Source organism: Dipteris shenzhenensis, chromosome 1, assembly GCF_047967505.1.
Source record: "Dipteris shenzhenensis isolate YYH24624 ecotype China chromosome 1, Dip_SZ_1.0, whole genome shotgun sequence".
In the NCBI taxonomy this organism is placed as follows: domain Eukaryota; kingdom Viridiplantae; phylum Streptophyta; class Polypodiopsida; order Gleicheniales; family Dipteridaceae; genus Dipteris; species Dipteris shenzhenensis.
In genome coordinates, this window is record NC_141596.1 from 63,357,066 (window position 1) to 63,364,933 (window position 7,868).

General features: G+C 39.2%; 1 pseudogene; it reads right to left on the reverse strand.

The window, feature by feature from the left end:
• Window positions 1-202: 202 nt before the first annotated feature.
• LOC147906185 (uncharacterized) lies at window positions 203-1,344 on the reverse strand (annotated as a pseudogene).
• Between the last annotated feature and the right edge of the window lie 6,524 nt (window positions 1,345-7,868).

Here is a 7,868-nt window from a genome sequence, read left to right on the forward strand (position 1 = left end):
GTGCTCAAAATTGAATATGTGATATTGAGACTAATATTCATGGGTACTCACATGATGTACTAGTAGTTCTTTAATATGATTACTACATCTCTAGCAAATGAAATAGGTGCAAGACACCACAAAAGTTATGCATGTTCAAATCTAGGGCATCACAAGCAAAATGAATTGCTTGAAGGGAAAAATTCATGTCAAATCACTAGACTCAATCTTCTTTACTGATGTCATCCACATAGATATTGTGATGATGCCTTCTCTCTTTGATGGGGGCATTGAATGCAATGTCATTACACATCATCTCAGCCATAGCACCTACATAAGAAGGCAAAAAGCTAAATTAGATCAATCATATCAATGCCTCATTGATAATAATATTCTCCAACAAATAGGTTTAAAAAGATAAAACACAAGAGTAACATACTTACTATTCATCTGGCAGATTAACAACCATTTCCACATCTTTGGAATCATTTAGAGTCCCATAGTTTCTTAACACATTTCCCTTTCCTTTTTGTCCATCCAAAAATGGTTGCAATATAGAATTGCAAATGTCAGGATCATTCTCAATAGATAAGCATGCTCTCCCAGAATGCATGCATGCTTTTTGCATAGAACCAGTCCCAGCACCTAAGTCCACCACATGTTCAGAAATTGGACACAATAACTCCAAGAAGTACAACATCATGCATGGAGCCTTCTCCAATGCACCTCTCCATGGAATACTCTCTCCATGTTTTATAGTAGTCTGCTCACTTGTTGGTAAATAATGATGAAACAAACTACTTCCAAAAGCAATGCCCAATTTGGTACCAACCACGGAAGCATTTCCAGGATTACAAACACAAGACATACCAGCCCGATGAAGAAGGCATAAAACCACAACATCCACCTAAAGACAAGAAAAGAATTAAACTTATGCTTAGTACAAGCCATTTCATTATACAAGAGCATGAATTCTTTCAACAGGTCATTGTAAGACAATTGTCTCACCTTATGATCAATACCACCAACTTTGATTGTATAATATGCATCCAAGTATTGCATGTACTTTCAACATGCAAACTCCAATCTGCTGATCCTAGCATAATGCTCAACCAAATGAAGAACATGAGGGGCACACATAACTAGCATCCAGCTAGAATCTGAAACAACTGTGGCCACTACTAGCAAGGAGTAGCGTACATGGTCCTCTATTAATAAATTCCAAGATGGAGATGTGGAATCCTCTACTCCAGGAGCTTCTAGCTATGTAGGCAGATCAAGAATGACAAAATCTATAGCCCAAGCAACACTCTTACCATTTCTTGTTTTTCTTTCACCTCCAAGACCCGCAAAGTATTCCTTCATGTCTATATAGGCTTGTGTGAAGTTTGAGACAAACAATTGCTTCCCCTCACAGGGGGGTCACTATGTATAAACCCTCTATATCACATGCGTTCAAGGCCTATATTTAAAGTCACTTATCTGTAGAAAATTTCATTAATAAAATGTACCCCTTTTCTATACAAATCTGTAAATTTTTTCCAAAAATATTTTAAATAGTCCCTTATGTATATTTATTTCCCAAACTTGACATAATCATAGCACCAAACCTTGCAATGTGAAGCATCACATGTGCCGCTCCAATTCAAAGTTAGAGAGGCCAATGGAATGTACAAAAAGCGGATGGACCTATCTTTCCATTTACATCGTTTAAAAATGGGTGTAGACTGTAGTACCTGCACATCTGTATCCACACCACATATGTAAAGACACAAAGTGATAACAACATATGTTATACAAACAAATAATAGCTTGAAAAAAGACCAAGAGGGCTTACCATTATTAGTACCTAGATTTTTTGGTGGCCTACCACCCTTCTTTAGTTCCATACTTGAATCCTTGTCCTTTTTAGTCATCTTCTCAAGTGTTTTTTGAATCTCAATGACTGCATCATCCTCATGGACTGAATTTGAGCTTGATGAACCAATCTCTCCCTTTTTATGCTATGTGTACAGCTCTACCTCCTCCTTGATGCAACATCCTTTTTTCATATCAAGCCACCATGGGCAGTTCTTTCTCTCCCACTCAGAGAGCACTTGCTTCTTCTTTTTCTATCATGTTTGGAGAGTACATACAGAATTTTAAGTCCTGAATTTTGTCCATACTCGACATATGGGCAACAATTTTTCAATCTTACCAACAACTTTTAAGGATTGCAAGAATCTGCATACAATAAGAGTCTTAGTACAAAAGCGAAATACTTAAGGATGGATTTTTAATTGAAAAGGAAAAAACATATATTGCTTACCTAAATACCAATCGTCGAGATGCCCTCGTCATCTCCATTTGTCCTGTTGCAGCTATAGCAACAGTCATTGAATCCTTTAAATCTTCATAAAGTTCAAGTCTATTCATTGCTTGTATCTCCCCGAAATACTCTCTCAACGTAGGATCTTGAGGAAGCACAAAGCTAGCTTGTTGACTAGCAACCAAGACCTGAGAGAGTAACCTCTCAGATTCACAAAGAAACTGATCCATCCATGCCTCTTTCACCATCCACTTTATGAATTCTCTATCAACTTTTGGCATCCCATAACTTGTTCTCAAATTTGAATCTGACCCTAAGATTCTGAGGGTTGCTAGTTGTGTCTCCTTTGAGACCTTTGCAATGGAGATGTTATACAATTTTTCCAATGTGACAGTGGATGATTTATCATCAAATGAGAGGCTCCACAAGATATTAAACCAATCTTCACCATTTGTTGGTTTGACAATAGACAGAATCGACATATAAACAATACATGCAATCATCACACTCAAGTGTATTTTCTGATCATACAATACATGCATATCCCATACCTTGATCATTTTCTAAACAAAGATCATATTGACATCCTTTTTTAATGTTCTTTCTCAATCTCAAAAAACACTTGAACACTTTAAAAAATCAACTTTATGTTAAGAATCATTAAATTAACCATACCTTCATCATTTTTCGACCGTACTTGAGATTCAAATCCTTTCGAATACTTTTAAGTGCTTTCTCCATATCAGCAACACTCAAATTCGGTTGAAGTTCCTTTAGCTTTGCCTCATAATCTTGCTTGTATAGTGGCTAAAATATATTCCAAAGAAATGAATGAGTACAATGAAGTAGTTAGTTCTAATTCAAAAGACATCCATGTCAAATGGTATAAAACTTACTGCAAATACCATTCTCCCTAGCATCAGAGATGTCAAAGGATACCAAGTGCTTGATCCTTTATTGCTTTCATTTGCCCTATGCTTTTCAAGTGTCTTTTTTTCTTCCTCATAAAAAAGTGATAAGTACTCATTCTCATCACACGAACACATTGTCTTCATGTTGTACAAATAATCCTTGAGATTTGTTTTAATAATTGCTGTTTCATTAAGGCTGAAAAATAAAAAATATATAGCTTCAAACATATTAAGAATTGTTCACAAAACCCTTAAAAGCTCAAAAAAAAGTAGCACATATGAGCAAGAACTCGCACTTACAGATTGAACCTTTGAAGAGCAGCTATTAGCTTCATTTTTGTTTCTTTCTCTGGAGTAATAAAACTTGCTAAAACTCAAATATGCCATGCCTTTGATGTCTTGAATTTCTCTTCAATTAGAGACATCCATGCAATAGTCCGGTGATTCCCCTCCCACACAAAAAACATCTTTTGAGACAAAAATGACCAATCAGCATCATCAACAATCTATGCCTCAAATTCTACATTTACATCCCTCCAACAAGAATCCCATGATTGTTCAATTTCATCTGTCACCTCTTGTGAAACACCATCCGGAAGTGTTGTAGGTAAAATAAACATTCCTTTCTGTTGAATATATTTTTCTACCTCTAGAGCTTGCTTTAGGCTATCCATACCAGCTCGTAGGCCTCTTCTCACTCTTGTGTTTACAACACAATGAAATAATGGGATCAAGGGAGCAATCTTTCCAAGATTGATTGCAAGAGATTCAATGAGATCCTTCCCCTGTACAATATCAAGTGCAGTAGGAAACGCTTGCTCAAACTCCTCATCCAGTTTTTTATCCTCTTTCTTTCTCTTCTTAGAATAGTAGTGTCTTCAATGTCTTCTATCTCCTTATCCTCTTCAACTCCAATTTCAACCTCTTTTTGAAACTCTAAATTAGGTGTAGATTCCACTTGCAAATTCCACTTGCAAACTTCTCTTGCTACTTGTCCTTCCACCTCTCCTACCTCCTCGTTCTCGTCTTCCACCTCTCCCCCTCCTCTCAAAAGTTTTTATTTTTACCATCTTGCCAATGTGACACAAATGCATTTAAAAAAATAAGTCACCGCATGGCATAGAATAGACTTACAAGGTCAATTAAGTCCCAGTATTACTTCAATAGCATACAAAGAAAGCCCAAGAGGCTTCAAAATAGAAAATACCTGAAGCTTGCTCGTGATGCTGCTAATTGAAGTTGCACTTGATGAGATGATGAGGCTTGAGGAGACTAGCTAGACAACAAAAGCATACAAAGAAAAGTTATTAAGAATACAAGAACAAGTTATTAACCACGAAAGCGTACAATATCTCGCATATACTGTGTTGTGCCTCCTAAGGCCTCCTTGTCTCCTTGCCTCCCTCTCCTTGCCTTATTTTCATAATAGTGCATGTGTCTAAAAGGGAAGCAAAAAATCTCCAAGTGCTATGCATACATATGTCAAAATATCATGTGGTGTATAGGAAAACCACGTGATGTGTCCTTAAACCACACAGTGTATTTTTTTTATACTTATGTTTTGTATGAGGATCAATCTGATACCATACCTGTCCACAAGGGGTGAGATGCAATCTTCAAAGATGGTAGACTATGGAGAACCTGTGCTACTGTAGAGATGGTCGAAGGTGAAACTATGGTTACCTATTTGAACCTGAACATAGCATAAGCCGGTTAGATTATTGTGATCAAAACGCAAAGCACTCGAGAACTTTGTTCAAAATTTTTGAAACATAAGCATGTCCTGTGATAACATTACGTAATTCAAAGATACCCAAGAGCGGAGAGATCAAGCAATGAGGTAGTTAGTACATTGAAGTATATATACACAAGATACCCAACATGGAGGTAGCAGTTTTCCCTAACCCATGAGCGTTCGTTGCTAAAGAAGCTCGGGTAGGGAGAGCGAGGGAGAGCGGTAACACAGTGCAGGAGGGAGAGCAGAGCGAGAGGGAGAGTGAGCAAATCGAGAGGGAGAGCAGAGCGGGGGAGCACAGTGAGAGGGAGAGTGAGCAGAGCAGGAGGGAGAGCGAGAGAGAGCGGGGGAGCCCAGTGGGAGGGAGAGCGAGAGAGAGCGGGGGAGCCCAGCGGGAGGGAGAGCGAGGGAGAGCAAGGGAGGAGAGTGGGAGGGAGAGCGAGCAGAGCGGGAGGGAGAGCAGAGCGAGCAGAGCAGGAGGGAGAGCTTGGGAGAGCGAGCAGAGCGACGAAAGGTAGGGAGGGAAAAAGACTAATTGATTTCAAGTGGCTAATTGATGCTTGTGATTGCAGATGAAGAAATCGGCAAGCTAAACAGATCGAGTGGGATAGGGATTCTTAGGGAAAGACAATCGATGCCATTGACCTTGAAGAGCTGCCTCTGAAGGTAAGCATTATACCAATGGGCTATCATTGGTTTTTTTGCTCGAAAGGATTGCTATGCTCTTATTAGTGAGTCGACAGTGTCAGGCACAGGAAATTATGGATCAAAGCCAAAACACAGCAGCAGCAATTTGCAAGCAGAAGAAACTTTTGAGTCTCCAAACTGCAAGAATCTATTGGTTTTGAAGCCCTTGCTATAGATATATTCATGGAAAAGGTTCCAAAAGCAACGGTGGCGATACATGAGCCTTCCAAAAGCAGCATGCAGAAGCGTGCTTAAGTATGCAAGAGGAAGAAAAACCAATGAATCGAAAGGCTTTTTGATCAAACAAGCTGGGGCTAAAACGGAATGATTAGCAGTTGCTCCTATTCGGAAGGTGGAAATAGGGTGCAAAAGCTTTAGAAAGTTGCATCTGAGCAGGAATTAGCAAGAAAAGACAGAAATGGAGCAGATGAACGTCATCCAAAAAAAAAAAAAATCATTCTGTCTATTTGTGTCAGCATCGAGCAGGGCCTACATCCGCCATTGCCATTCTCGACTTGTGGTTCGCAAGCACAATCGCAAGCACAGTCTGTTACTATCTCCACAATAATGTAAAGACACGTTCACAACCATGGCGGTCCCTTGCCTCCACTAGATGCTCTCAATCCGATCTCACAAAGACAAAATAGCTGATTTGGAAAAATGCACACAATCTAAAACCTATTTTCCCCGTTCAGCACTCTTTGCTTGCCTCAAATCGAAACCAATGAGAGTCCGTCTCGCAGTAAAGACGAGCGCAATGCAAATCTCTGTAACCTTTCAAGGAAGGAGTCATGGCTGCGCCGGAATCTACTTGAGTCACGGAATCACCTCTGAAGAAGAAAAGGGGGAGACCAAGGAAGACAGAAACAGTGTTGCTACTGGGTGAGGTGAGTGCATTGGGGGTGAAGACATCTGAGCGAGAGGAAGAACAGTGCAGGGAGCATAGTGAGAGGGAGAGCGAGCAGAGCAGGAGGGAGAGCAAGGGAGCATAGCAAGAAGGAGAGCGAGGGAGAGTGGGGGAGGAGAGCAGGAGGGAGAGCGAGCAGAGCGGGAGGGAGAGCAAAGCGAGTAGAGCAGGAGGGAGAGCTTGGGAGGGCGAGCAGAGCGACAAAAGTTAGGGAGGGAAAAAGACTTTTGAAAATGAATCGACAAAAGGGGTCTTTTGGGCTTTTATTTCCTTAAGCCCTTTTGGCCTTTTATTTTCTTAAGGGCACCTTTTATTTTCTTAAGCCCTTAAGAAAATGAAAGGCCAAAAGACCCCTTTCATCAACGCAAGGGGTCTTTTGGCCTTTCATTTTCTTAAGGGCTTAAGGGCTCTCATGAAAATGAATGGCCCTTAAGCCCTTAAGAAAATGAAAGGCCAATAGACCCCTTTCATTGATGAAAGGGGTCTATTGGCCTTTAATTTTCTTAAGGGCTCTCATTAAAATTAAAGTTCACATTGATATTTGTAGAAATAATCATCCCTCTTCCATGATAAAGAACACCTTTGCTAGCAAGGGACCACCACATGTCCTCAACCGACCCAAGTACTTAATGCTGGCACTCGTTTTTATTATTTCAAATCATTACAATCAATGCGTTTATTTTATTCACCATGACAAGATGACATACTGGCTAGAGAAATGCTACCAAACTATGATGTTAATAGGAACCATGACTTATAATGATTATCATACGAATTCGATTGCTAATAAGTGATCATTTAATTAAACATCATTACTGTGTGAAGTTGATAATTTTTCATAATTGTGAGGTTGATAATTTTACTGTGTGAGGTCGACATACAGTTAAATATCTTTTTGATTAATATTCAATTAATGATAGAGGCCAATAGACCCCTTTTGGAGAAAATAATTAAATATAGAGGCCAATAGACCCCTTTCATCACCAAAAGGGGTCTATTACCCTCTATATTTAATAAATGGTTCATGAAAGATAGAGGCCCATAGACCCCTTTTGTCAATGAAAGGGGTCGATTGGCCTCTACCTTTCATTAATAAATGATGAAAAATACAGTCCAATAGACCCCTTTCATTGACAAAACAATCTTTTGATGAAAGGGGTCTATGGGCCTCTATCTTTCATAAATAATTGATGAAAGATAGAGTCCAATAGACCCCTTTCATCGATGAAATAGTCTTTTGGCATATTTTTAACATCATAATTTATATTCAAAAGGTTAGAGATGTGCTGACCAACCATTTCTTGTTCACCACAATTATAATTTATATCTATCTATCAACTT